Here is a 14,960-nt window from a genome sequence, read left to right as displayed (position 1 = left end):
GGAGGGGAATGTGGAGAATGAGAAAAAGTATTCGAGCAGGTGATGTTACAGATTGTTAGGGGCTCAGTGGAGAGTTCCAAATTGCAGGCTAGAAGTGGTTGATGAATATAGTTGTCACCAGTTATGATTTGGATGGTCAGGGTTAGACACATTGGTGAGGTGTGCCTTCAGGAAGATGAAAGTTGTGTCAATATGACAGAGGATGAAGCAAGCAAGAAGGAAATATTTCTGAGTTGGGCACAGAGTCCCGATGGTAGAAAGAATGTGTGCATGAAGTTCAAGGTATGGCCAAGATAGAGATGGAAATCTGGCTGAGTAACCAGAAAAGAGAGTAGAGTCATTAAACAATGGAAACATTTTAAAAGGTGAAGAGAAACTCTTAGAGGAATACTTTGAAAAGTAGCATAATGAAATAATATATGTAGCTAATTTTTACACATTGTAAATGCTTTCATAACAGAGTCCTTCTTCTGTATTACAGATAGTATATGTCACATTGGGACAATGTCGCTTTAGAAGATGACTCATGTGGCACCGATGAGTCATCAGCCAGTGCTCCTGGTCTTTTTGAAACTTATTTTGAGCTTTTACAGAGGGCATAGCTTTGAAATAAAATCTCCCTGTTGTGTTGCAGCAAATATCAAATTATTAGGTGTATTTTATTTCTGACAGGAGCCTAGTAACTTTCCAATACAGGAAAGGTCGCACTACCTTCTCACTAGTTTCTACAAAAGGGGCTGTCTCATTTAGTCATAGAGTCATAGAGATGTACAGCATGGAAACAGACCCCTCAGTCCAACCCGTCCATGCTGACCAGATATCCCAACCCAATCTAGTCCCACCTGCCAGCACCTGGTCCATATCCCTCCAAACCCTTCCTGTTCATATACCCATCCAAATGTCTCTTAAATGTTGCAATTGTACCAGCCTCCACTACTTCCTCTGGCAGCTCATTCCATACCCATACCACCCTCTGTATGAAAAAGTTGCCCCTAAGGTCTCTTTTATATCTTTCCTCTCTCACCCTAAACCTATGCCCTCCAGTTCTGGACTCCCCCTCCACAGGGAAAAGACTTTGCCTATTTATCCTATCCATGCCCCTCATAATTTTGTAAACCTCCATAAGCTCACCCCTCAGCCTCCGGCACTCCAGGGAAAACAGCCCCAGCCTGTTCAGCCTCTCCCGATAGCTCACATCCTCCAAACCTGGCAACATCCTTGTAAATCTTTTCTGAACCCTTTCAAGTTTCGCAACATCTTTCTGATTGGAAGGAGACCAGAATTGCACGCAATATTCCAACAGTTATCTCAGAGTAGGTCCAAAATAAACAATGGGCTCTGCTAAATGCACAGCACTTTACTTCTGCCATTCAATCTGGTTTTACAGAAAGTCATTGCTGATGGAGCTACTCTCGAGACCTCTTCATCGGTTACAAACAGGAAGGTCAGATTCAACAGTCTCAACTTCAGTAAAGAAACAATTAAAAAAAACATTCAAATTCAACCAAGATACATTGTTTAATATGAGGGAGTGCTTTGAACGAAATAGATTTGCTCTTCCAATGAACCACTTCATAGAGAAGCACGAAAAGAATGTTCACTATACGCTATTCAGGGCACAAGGAAAACATGAATAGCTGGAGGCCAAAGCAGCAAAACATTAAGGAAGTGCTCAAGGGATAAACTTCATCAGCACTGGCCCACTAGTCTGGTGAATATAACAGATATCTCTATCTTAAGAATTTTCCCCGCTATAATAGAAGTTGGAAAATTCTGTACATCAATGATACCTGAAGCAATTTGTTAATATTCCCTTATAGAGTTTAAAATAGACTTGCAAAATATCTCTTTTAAGTTTTTCTCCAACTAAATGTCATCTGAAAATACTACTTTTTGGCAGTCATTTGCTAATGTTTCCTATGGGTGTAATCTGAACTGAAGTCATGTCTTAGGAGGTGTTCTCTTGCATTCAGTTAAACTCCACGAACAGTCACCTGGAGTCTAGTCATTAGATGGAATTCTGGAATGTTGAAACAGGCAGCAAGCTTAACATATCCTTTCTGCTGTGCTAATGTTCCAAGACCTACTTCCACTCACGTTATCAACATTACCCTCTATTCTCTTCTCCATCATGCACTTACTTAGCTAACCCATCAATACATCTAACCAGCTCTCTCATATCTTGCCAAAGTGGCTTCCACATCCAGCCGCTCTCTGTGGCCTTGCTGTAGAGGGAGTGCAGGGAAGGATTATCAGATCAGTTCCTGGGATGGCAGGGTTGCTGCATGAAGAAGGATTGAGTAGTTTAGGATTATATTCACTGGAGTTCGGGAGAATGGGGGGAGATCTTACAAACCTATAAAATTCTGACAAGACTAGACAGGTTAGATACAGGTAGGGTATTCCCAATGGTGGGAGAGTCCAAACCCAGGAGGCAACGTTTCAGCATAAAGGGTTAACATTTCAGGACTACAATGAGAAATATCTTCACGTGGGCAGGGGGAGCCTGTGGAATTCACAACCAGGAAGTGCTTGAGGCCAAAACACTGTTTGAAAGAAGGCAATGATAGATATAGTTCTTGTGGCTAAAGGGATCATGGGATATAGGAGGAGGGTGGGATTAGCATATTGAGCTTGATGATCAGCCATGATCATATTGAATGGCAGAGCAGGCTCAAGGGGCTGAATGGCCTACTCCTGCTCCTACCTTCTATGTTTCTATGTTTACTCCTGAATTGCTCATTGGATTTATGTTCATAACCACTAGCTCTGGACAACTTTCTATGGCAGATGGAGTTTTATTTAGATAAATGTGAGGTGTTGCATCTTGGTAAGGCAATCCGGGGCAGGACTTACTCAGTTAATAGTCGGGCACTAGGGAATGTTGTCAAACAGAGAGACCAAGGGGTTCAGGTACATAATTCCTTGAAAGTGATGTCACAGACAGACAGGGTGGTGAAGAAGGCATATGGCACGATTGCCTTCATTGGTCAGAGCACAGAGTGTAGGAGTTGAGAGTCATGTTGCAGCTGTACGAGGCATTGGTGAGGCCACTTTGGAATACTGTGTACAGTTCTAGTTGCTTTCCTTTAGTAAGGATATTTTAAAATTGGAAAGGTTGCAGAAAAGATTTACAAGGATATCACTGGGACTAGAGGGTTTGAGTTATAAGGAGAGGTTGGATAGGCTGGGACATTTTTCCCTGGAGTATAAGAGGTTGAGGGGTGAGGGACATGGATGAGGTGAATAGCAAAAGTTTTTTTTTCCCTAGGGTGGGAGAGTCCCAAACTAGAGGGAACAGGTTTAAGGTGAGTGGGGAAAGACTTAAAAGGGACCTGAGGGGCAACTTTTCATACTGAAAGTAGTTCACGTGTGTAATGCCAGAGGAACTGATAGATGCAGACATAGTTACAACATTAAGAGAGATTTGGACAGGTACATGAATGGAAAAGGGTTAGAGGGATTTGGGCCAAATGCAGGCAAATGGGATTAGTTTAGTTTGGGAAACCTGGATGATATGGATGAGTTGGACATAAGCGTCTGTTCCTGTGTTGTTTGACTCTGTGGTCTCTCTCTGGATTCACCCTTTGTAATTTTAAAGATCTAAGGTTACCTCAAGGGTCTTCCCTTTCTAAGAGAAAAGGCCAGCAGCTTTCAGGCTTTCATTGTTTTCCAGTTTTTCAGTTCCAGCATCATATCTGTGAGAAAAAAAAATCACATGGGGAAGTGGGAATTAATATGTGGCTCCAAGCAATGATATCCATATCCCATGAACTAAAGAAAAGAGAGTTGCCCATCCTTAATTTCTTTGCGGAAATCACTACAGTTCCTGTGATGTATCATATGCAAACAAGGAGCAAGTCCCAGAATTTTGATTCAGCGATTATGAAGAAATAGCAATAAAGTAATAACTAACTTTTTTTTAGCAACAGAGGTATTAGAGGGTTTAAAAACATATCAACTTTCAAAAGGCAACTTAATCAGACCACTCCATCTAGTGCTCCAGCCTGAATGTTTGTTCCTGGATTGTTAATGCAGGGTCAAGGCTCTGCCATCCTGAGGCAAGAGATAGTGCCGTGGAAGGTGGGATTTGTGTTCTGAAGTGGCAGGGCTCTGGAGGAGTCTAGCTGCTTTGCTGCTCCAACATCATATCAATGCTTTTACAAAAATGATAAAACACAACCCAACCCTAACCCTTACCAACATATAAGAAATGCTCCTCACTAGCCCATATCACTTCAAGCTCCTATACCCTATCCTCTGTGACCCTTTATAACCTCCTATTGATGCTAATACCTTCTATTCACTTACCTCATATTCACTATTGCTGATCTATGAATCCATTCACCCACATTCATTGCCTTTTATGGCTCCAAATGAAGGGTCAGTACACTCAGTAGGTTAAATAGCTGGTTTGTAGTGTGGAGTGATACCAACAGTCTAGGTTCAATTCCTACAGTGCCTGAGGTTACCATGAAACATTTTCCTCCTCAACCTTTCCTCTTGCCTGAGCTGTGGCATCCCTCAGTTTAAACCACCACCAGTCACCTTTCTAATGAGAGAACAGCTCAATGATGTGGTAAGACTGTGGCCACCTTACCTTTAGTACCAACCCATGCCCTATTAACAACCCTCACCACTTTAATCCCCCACGCCAGCTCACCCAATGTCCACCATGGACAGATCTCAGGGTCTATGCTGGGGTGGTAGAATAAAGCTCAAAGTGTCTTTTGCAGCCTTTATTATTAAAGGAGATGCTCTTATTCATATAAACCTGTCCAGAATATAGGTATTCAACCAATTTCATATTCCTTTGTTGAAAACAAATATTACATTTAAATGTTTGCAAAGAAAAACATAGAATTCATAGTGCTTCTTCACAAAACCTAAACCCAGTTGACTCTGTTAATCAAATTGTGAGATGGGATTCACCCCAATGTGATAATGATAGGTTATGCAAACAGTCATAAAGAGCTACAAATCTCAGGTTGTAGATTTGTTTGGTATGGTTTTCTGCAGATGTTTTGTTGCCTCACTAGGTGACATCGTCAATGCGTCTTCAATAGAGTGTCGGTTCTCTGTCCTGCCTGGTATTTATGTATCTCTGTTTTTCGGTATTTTTGGCTCTGTACAATTCACAGGACAAACAGGAAGAAAACTGACCATGCAGATAACGAAAGGCACAAATTCAGTTGGGACAATGTAACAATCCTAGCACAGGCAAAACAGAGACACGCCAGAGAATTCCTTGAAGCCTGACACTCCAATCAGAACTCTATCAATAGCCACATTGAACTGGATCCTGTATACAATACACTCAGACACAGAACCGGAAGTACCAACAAACAGAGACATAAATACCAGGCGGGACAGAGCACCAACACTTGATCAGAGACTCTCTGACGATGTCACATAGTAAATTGATAAAACATTTGCAGAAAAACACATCAGCTCAGCGAACAAATCTACGACCACATCCACAACCCGAGCTATAAAGCTTTTCAAAAATTCTGAACTGCAAGTCTTGCTCATCCTTCATTTTCTTACCAGACTGAATGAAATAGCAATAATCATTTTAAAAACCTTTTTAATTCCAAATATTTGAAAGGCAAGTTTCAAATATCTTAACAGCTGTCAACTTAAATACTTTTTACGTACTTTTAGCAATCTGACATGCAGTTGGGATGGAGTGTGTGGTGCTGGAAAAGCACAGCAGGTCAAGCAGCATCCAAGGAGCAAGAATGGTAGCTCAGTGATTGGCACTGCACCAGAGATCTAGGTTCAATCCAAGCCTCAGGTGGCTGACTGTGTGCAGTTTGCACATTTTCCCCGTGTTTACTTTGTTTTCCTACCACAGAGCTTGGATTGGTGCCTGGGAGTATGATGTTACTGTGATCATAGAGACTTGGTTGAAAGAAGGGCATGATTAGCAACTAAATGTTCCAGGATATAAATGCCTCAGACAGGACAGGGAGGGAAGTAAAATGGGAGAGACGTTACATTGCTGGTCAGGGATGATATATCGGCTGTGCTAAAGGAGGAGACTATGGAGGGTTTGAGCAGTGAAGCACTATGAGTACTGCTGAGAACTAAGAAGGGTTTTGGATTTAGGTTTGCTCACTGAGCTGGAAGGTTCATTTTCAGATATTTCGTCACCCTACTAGGTAACATCTTTAGTGGGCCTCAGGCAAAGCACTGCTGATAATTCCTGCTTTTTATTTATATGTTTGGATTTCTTTGGGTTGGTGATGCCATTTCCTGTGGTGATGTCACATCCTGTTCCTTTTCTCAGAGGGTGGCAGATGGGGTCTAACTTGATGTGTTTGTTGATAGAGTTCCGGTTGGAATGCCATGCTTCTGGAAATTCTTGTGCGTGTCTTTGTTTGGCTTGTCCTAGGATGGATGTGTTGCCCCAGTTGAAGTAGTGTCCTTCCTCATCCGTATGTGAGGATACTAGTGAGAGAGAGGGTCATGTTGTTTTGTGGCTAGTTGGTGTTCATGTATCCTGTGGCTAGTTTTCTGCATGTTTGTCCAATGTTGTGTTTGTTACAATCCTTGCACATTATTTTGTAAATGACATTAGCTTTGCTTGTTGTCTGTATAGGGTCTTTCAAGTTCATTATCTGCTCTTTTAGTGTGTTGGTGGGTTTGTGGGCTACCATGGTGCCAAGGGATCTGAGTAGTCTGACAGTCATTTTGCAGATGTCTTTGATGTAGGGCAATGTGGCTAGGATTTCTGGATGTGTTTTGTCTGCTTGTTTGGGTTTGTTACTGTGAAATCAGTGGGCTGCATTCATTAGGTACCCATTCTTTTTTGAATACACGGCATAGGTGATTTTCCTCTGCTCTGCGTAGTTCCCCTGTGCTGCAGTGTGTGGTGGCTCATTGAAATAATGTTCTGATGCAGGTTTCATTTAGTGATGACAAAGGTGTCATCCATGTAGCGGACCCAAAGCTTGGGTTGGATGCTTGGCAGAGCTGTTTGTTCAAGTCTTTGCATTACTGTCTCTAAGAACCCTGGTATCGGAGATCCCATGGGTGTTCCGTTGGTTTTTGTGTAGGTTTTGTTGTTGAAGGTGAAGTGTGTGATAAGGCATAGGTCCACTAGCTTGATGATAGTGTCCTTGTTGATGAAGTTAGTGGTGTTTGGTGTATGTGTCTTTGGGTCTTCTAATATTGTAGTCAGTGTTTCCTTGGCCGGGTTAACGTTGATTGATATAAACAGGGTTGTTATATCAAAGGAGACCATTATTTCATCCTCTTCTATTTTAATGTCTTTGATGGTCTTCAGGAATTCTTAGGTGGAGTAGATGGAGTGGCGTGAGTCTTCTACTAAGTGTTTTAGTCTTTGGTCCAAAGACCAAAGGAGTATCCAGCTCTAAGGAGCATCCAGGAAAGCTTTCTAGAGCAGTATGTCAATGGTCCAACTAGGGAAGGACCCATATTGGACCTGGTGTTTGGGAATGAGCCAGGCCAGGTGGTAGAAGTTTCAATGGGGGATTTCTTTGGGGACAGTGACTACAAGTCTGTAAGTTTTAGAATAGTTGTAGACAAAGATGACAGTGGTCCTAAGGGAAGATTGGCCAAGATCAATTATATCAAAATTCAGCAGGAGCTAGGAAGTCTGGACAGGGGTTAGCTATTTGAAGGGAAGTCCACATTTGATATGTGGGCAGCTTTCAAAAATAGGTTGAAGATAGTGCAGGATAGACATGTTCCTTTGAAAACAATGGATAGGAAAGGTAAGATTTGTGAACTGTGGATGGTAGGAGAAATTTTGTGACGAGCGAAGAGGAAAAGGGAAGTGTACATAAGGTCCAGGCAGCTAAGTACAGAACAGACCCTGGAGGAATATCGGGAGAGTAGGACCAATCTTAAACAAGGAATCAAGCGGGCTAAAAGGGGTCATGCAATTACTTTAGCGAGCAGAATTAAGGAGAATCCCAAGGCCTTTTATTCATATATAAGAGACAAGAGGGTAATTAGAGAAAGGGTTAGTCCACTAAAGGATAAGGAAGGTTGTGTATTGAACCTAAGAAAATGGGTGAGATTTTCAATGATTACTTTGCATTAGTGTTCACTGAGGAGAGGGACATGATGAATGTTGAGGTTAGAGATAGAAGTTTGTTTACTCTGGATCACATTGACATAAGGAGGGAGGCTAAAAGATATTAAGGTGGACAAATCCCCAGGACCGGATGGGATCTATCCCAAGTAGCTGAGGGAAGTGAGAGAGGAAATAGCTGGGGCCCTGACAGATATCTTTGTAGCATCATTAAACACAGGTGAAGTGCTGGAGGACTGGAGAGTTGCTAGTGTTGTCCCCTATTCAGGAGGGATAGTAGGGATATTCCAGGTAACTACAGACCATGGAGCCTGATTTGAGTGGTGGGAAAGTTGGTAGAGAAGGTACTGAGGGATAGGATCTTTTTATGTTTGGATGAGAATGAGCTTATCAGTGATAGGCAACATGGTTTTGTGTGGGGGAGGTCGTGCCTTACCAACTTAATAGAGTTCTTTGAGAAAGTGACTAAGTTGATAGATGAAGGAAGGGCTGCAGATGTCATATACATGGACTTTAGTAAAGTGTTTGATAAGGCTCCCATGGTAAACTAATGGGGAAAGTGAAGTCACATGGTGTGCATGTTTCTAGCTAGGAGGATAAAGAACTGGTTGAGCAACAGAGAGTAGTAGTTGCAGGGAGTTTCTTGAAATGAAGAAAGGTGCTCCACAGCGATCAGTGTTGGGGCCACTGTTGTTTGTGATATACATAAATGGTCTGGAAGAGGGCATTGTTGGCTTGATAAGTAAGTTTGCAGATGACACGAAGATTGGTGGAGTAGCAGAAAGCATAAGGGACTGTCAAAGAATACAGGAGAATATAGATAGACTGGAATGTTAGGCAGAGAAGTTGAAAGTGGAGTTCAATCCAGGCAAATGTAAGGTGATGCGTTTTGGGAGGTTTAATTCTAGAGCGAATTATACTGTAAAAGGAATAACCTTGGGAAAAGTTGATGAGCAGAGAGATCTGGAAGTGGAGGTCCATTGTACCCTGAAGTTGGCTGCACAGGTGGATAGTGTGGTCAAGAAGGCATATGGTATGCTCGCCTTCATCGGACGGGGTATTGAGTATAAGAGCTGGCAGGTCATGTTAAAATTGTACAAGATTTTGGTTCGGCCGCATTTAGAATACTGTGTACAGTTCTGGTCACCACATTACAAAAAGGATGTGGACTCTTTGGACAGGGTGCAGAGAAGGTTTACAAGGATGTTGCCCAGTATGGAAGGTGCTAGCTATGAAGAGGTTGAGTAGGTTAGGATTGTTTTCATTAGAAAAAAGGAGATTGAGGGGGGACCTGATTGAGGTTTACAAAATCATGAAGGGTATAGACAGGGTGGATAGAGATAAGCCTTTTTCCCCAGGGTGAGGGATTCAATAACGAGAGGTCATGCATTCAAGGGGAGAGGAGAAAAGTTTAAGGGGGATACACGTGGAAAGTACTTTACACAGAGGGTGGTAGGTGTCCGGAATGCGTTGCCAGCAGAGGTGGTAGAGGCAGGCACGGTAGATTCATTTAAGGTGCGCCTGGACAGATGCATGAGTAGGTGGGGAGCAGAGGAATACAGATCCTTAAGAAAGTGGATTTGGATCAGCACAGGCTTGGAGGACTGAAAGGCCTGTTCCTGGGCTGTAAAGTTTCTATGTTCTTTGTTCGAGTCTAAAGATGTTCAAGTGAGATGGATTGGCCATGGGAAATGCAGGGTTACAGGGATAAGGTAGGGGTGGTGAGTCTGGGTGGAATGCTTGTTGATGTGGACTTGTTGGGCTGAATGACCTGTTTCTGTACTGCGGAGATTCGATGGATCCCTAAGTGTACCTGACATCTCCTAAAAGGCACTTAATATCCACTAAATCCAAGGGCCAAATCCAAATCCAAATCCATCTTTTTCCAGAAAGGTGTCCTGCCTTTTTAAAGGACTTGACAACACATATGACCAGCTCCTTCCTGATTTAATCTGCAGACATTATTTTCCCCCACTCCTAGCTAACAAAAATGCAATAAAACTTTAGGCAGTTGTTATTTCATATCAGGCAACTGTATCCATGTACCATGGATATGCAATGTAAATCCTGTCCCCTTTTCCCTCTTTCCCTCTTATTATCAACTGGAGAGATGTTAGCACTTGGCTTTTCTCTATTTGTAAATGTGTCTTAGGCGTAGACAGAGGTGCTGCTGCATACACATTACTCTGAATAAATAGTGGTCTTCCTGTACCTTCTCAACATCCCGGACGCTTGAAGTGCATATAAACAGGATTCAAGAAGGCCACGAGTAATACCTACACCTCTGCATAAAGATCCAGACAAATCCACATGTGGAAAGGGAATGGTAATGCCTAATTAGATTGGGCTGTGAAACAAATATTCTCAGGCTGTTGGCACACAATCAGCAATTCTCCAGATTATTGACCTTATATTCAACCTCTCGTAGCCCCCATTAAGTCATTGCTAATGCTCTCTGTGGAAAATCTGGCATTGGCATTAATACTTTTCCGAGTAACCATCTTTCACCTCTCTTACACATTGTGAGCATCTAAGATACCAACCTGCAGGTCCTTCCAAAGATCAGGAACCACCATTTCTGTGATAGCATCGAGATCAGCAAAGCAGTATCTCTGTTTTGATCAGCATTGTATTTGAATGTTACACACAGTTATTGGCATAATGCAGAATGCTTTTTACTGTTGTACTTATTACCTGGTTATTGACTTTCAGCTTTCACCACCTGGATACAACTTTAACAGCGTGTGGCATATTCAGTTAAGTATGACACTCCTCAAAAAAAAATCCTACAGATCCATCGATCTTGAAGACAATCTCATGATGTGAGCCTTCATTCAAGTCAGTTGCAACGCAATGCTTTGTCTTCTGTGCTTTACGTGAACCGTGTAAAATGTAACGGGGCACCGAGATTCTGTTTGCACTTCACTGAGATTGAATGGAATGTCAATAGAACTACCAGAAAGGTTCCATTTCTTCCAGAGGTTACAGCAATTTCCAGGCAGTGTGAGAGCAGGAGAAGAATCTGCAGAAACTCACAGCCTGGCTGCATTCAGAACAATACTTGCTATGCATATTAAGCATACACTGCTCCTCAGGAAAAAGATATATAATAATCTGTTGGGGCCAGTTGCATCTAGTCTGGAACGATGCTGCTGCTCCTTCTGACTGAAGCAATTTGGATGATTTATAAAATGAACTTCCGCTAGAATCTCAAAGAGGTGGAACCTGCCTGCAACAGCCCCCTGATGTTTCCCTTACAGAAAATAACATCTTCAAGTACACTGTGGAAAGCTAAGGATTCCAGAAATTATTCTGCATAAAAATCTATTACCTAAGCTTAAAAAAACACAGCAGGGGAAGGAACTTAAAAGCCAAGAATGGACAAAGATTGCTTCAAAATGTAGAAATCAGTGGATGCTTGTGTAAGGAATTTATGCCAAGTGCAGAGGAATTGGTTATTGGTGTGTCCCAGGGATTAGTGTGTAAACTGTTCCTGGTTCTAAATTCAATAAATGATGTAGCTTTGGATGTTCACAACAAGCTGTAGAAAAGCTGAGAAGTAGCTGAGGTGGGGATGTGGTTGGGAAGAGGATTCATGAATCAGGACACAGCTCTCGAATTGCACAATGAATTCAATCAACCATTTAAGTTCAGCAACAAGACGGTGAAATTCAGAATGGATAGGTTTAAAGTACAGCACGCCAACTAATGTATTAAACATTTTATGCTGTTAGCCTTGAAAATGTAAGCTCATCCAAACTTCTGCTACCTGTTTCCTATCTCTCGCTGCATTCTGTTTACCTTTATCAGTTTTATAAGCCTTCGGTTAGGCCACTCAGAGTATTGTGTTCAATTCTGTTCATGATGTTACAGGAAGGATGTGGAAGCTTTGCAAAGAGTGCAAAAGAGGTTTACTAAGATGCTACCTTGATTAGAGAGTATGAGCTATAAGGAGAGGCTACAAAAGCTCAAGTTGTTTTCTCTTGAGTGGTGGAGGCTGAGAGGAGACTTGATCGAAGTCTATAAAGTTATAGTCATGATTTGGAGATGCCGGTGTTGGACTGGGGTGTATAAAGTTAAAAATCACACAACACCAGGTTATAGTCCAACAAGTTTAGTTGAAGGAGATGCATCCCAAAAGCGAGTGTGTTTCCAATTAAACCTGTTGGACCATAACCTGGTGTTGTGTGATTTTTACCTTTATAAAGTTATATGATGTATGAATAGGGTTGATGGTCAGAACCTTATTCTCCCCAGAATTGAATAGTCCAATGTGGGAGCATGCATTTAATGTGAGAGGGTGAAAGTTCTAAGGAGATGTGAGGGGTACGTTTTGTATAGAGAGTAGGAGGAGTCTGGAATGTGCTGCCAAGGCTGGTGGAGGAGCAGATACAATAAGGGTGTTTAAGGGGCTTTTAGATAAGCACACTGAATGTGCAAGGAATGGAGTGATATGGACAAGGTGTCATGATTTGGTGTCACATTCAGCACAACATTGTGGAGTGGAGGGAGCTCAGTTGTTCATTAACGGGTCCTCCCAGACGATTGAGGGCAAGAGACATAATGGATATGCTGTAGCAGATGGGATAGAGGGAAGCGTTATCGAGACTGAAAGACTGCCTAATGGCTGGCCAGCCCAAACTTGTGAACTCTATGCCCTAGAAAGAGCTCTCAGAGACTTAGAAGACAAGGAAGGAACGGTGTACACAGAATCCAAATATGCATTTGGAGTGGTGCACACCTTCAGAAAACTTTGGCAAGAAAGAGGACTAATAGATAGTCGAGGAAAAGAACTAGCACATGGGGAATTGATAGAACAAGTATTAGAATCCCTGTTACTCCCGAAGGAAATAGCGATAGTTCATATAGCTGGACATCAAAAGGGGAATGATCCGGAAGTAAGAGAAAATAGATTGGCCAATGAGGAAGCTAAAGAAGCGGCCCTGAATCCACAAGGAGCAGCGATATACTTCCTAATACCTGTAATTCCGGATTCTCAGGGTACCCCGTTGTTTACTGTAAAGGATGAGGAAGAACTAAAAGACTTAGGGGCCGCAACGACAGCAGGTGGGCTCTGGATGTTACCCGATGGGAGGGAGATGTTGAATAAAATGATGATGCGAGAGATTATGGCTGTCCTACATCAGGGGAGTCACTGGGGAGTGCAAGCAATGTGTGATTTAGTCATAAAGAAATATGGATGCAAAGGGATATATACGATAGCCAAACAGATATGTGAGCAATGTATAACATGCAGGAAGGTAAACAAGAAGGTGCTAAGGAAACAAGTCCCAGGAGGGAGAGAACCTGGGCTAAGACCATTCCAGGGCATCCAGATAGATTGTAGCGAATTACCCAGAGTGGGAAGGTTGAGATATATGTTGGTAATAATTGATCATTTATCTGGATGGGTGGAGGTGTATCCTCTGGCCATTGCCACCGCAACTGGGGTGTCCAAGATAATACCTGAACACATAGTTCCCAGATACGGGATAGTGGAGTGTATAGATTCGGATCAGGAAACTCACTTTACTTCCGGGGTACTCCAGGGAATGATGATGAAGGGGTTGGGGATCTCCTGGGAGTTCCACACCCCTTGGCACCCACCTTCATCAGGAAAGGTTGAGAGAATGAACCAGACACTCAAGAAGCAGTTATCTAAATTAATAAAAGAAACCAGACTCCCTTGGACTAAGTGTTTACCTATAGCCCTCTTGCGAGCGCGGACGGCCCCAAGGAAGGATTTGGGGCTGTCCCCTTATGAGATATTGTTTGGCCTGCCCTATTTGGGAACAAAAAGGGAACTGCCAATCCCAGAAACTAAAGATTTGTTCTTAAAGAAGTACATACTGGGCTTGTCCTCCTCTTTGTCTTTCCTCAGGAAACAGGGTTTATTGGCACAGACTCTGCCCCTTGAATTCACTGTTCATCTCATCCGGCCGGGAGATTGGGTCCTAATTAAGTCATGGACAGAAACTAAATTGCACCTGGATTGGGAGGGACCATACCAGGCTCTTGTGACTACCGAAACGGCGATAAGAACGGAGGAGAAAGGCTGGACTCACTACACCAGGATTAAGGGACCAATGGAATCCCTGGTTGAGAAAGAAGTCTGGACAGCGGAATCAACGCAAGAACCACTGAAACTCAGACTAAAAAGACTTTGAGTGACTGATTATACCGTGGCGACGTGAGCGCTGGAAGGTTTTTGTATAGATTACATGTAAAGTCTCTCAGTGCTTCAATACTATTGTAGAATGCTGGGAATGCTTATGATTATGATATTAGCTCTCTTAGTATTGGGATTTTGTCAAACACCATCTTCATACTTGTTATAAACTGTCCCTGAATCTGATAATCCCGAAGTAATAGTCGCCAATGCATGCAGTTTAGTAAATTGTGGGGATGTAGATAACAGAGACAGTACAGCAATGGGTAAAGTCCTCCGGGGATGGCCTCGGGGATGGTACCTGGTATAATGGTCTCATCACAGTACACCGGGCCCCCTTCCGACCAGCTCTCGATTGTCCCGATAAAAAGTGTAACCCAATATACTTAACGATAAAGAAAACCACATGGCACAAAGTGATTCTAGGGGCGACCAAGTACAATTAAATGAAACATTTGGGATAGAAATGAAAACAAACGGGAATGATTTCTCGGGCTGTTGTTTCCGAATTAACGAAGGAAAGGGAAAACGGGCAGAACAGTTGGATGATAAGATGCAACCTTTCATCCCTCCCGATGACCCTAAGGTGGTAAAAATTATAGAGGTGAAGGACTTGAAGCAGACCATCGAAATAGAAACTGGATATGGGGATGCAAATGCCTGGGTTGAATGGGTAAAGTATACTGTAAAAAGTCTGAACAAAAGCAATTGCTATGCATGTGCCTC

Source organism: Chiloscyllium plagiosum, chromosome 29 (assembly GCF_004010195.1).
Source record: "Chiloscyllium plagiosum isolate BGI_BamShark_2017 chromosome 29, ASM401019v2, whole genome shotgun sequence".
Taxonomy (NCBI): domain Eukaryota; kingdom Metazoa; phylum Chordata; class Chondrichthyes; order Orectolobiformes; family Hemiscylliidae; genus Chiloscyllium; species Chiloscyllium plagiosum.
Note: the sequence above shows the minus strand (reverse complement) of the source record.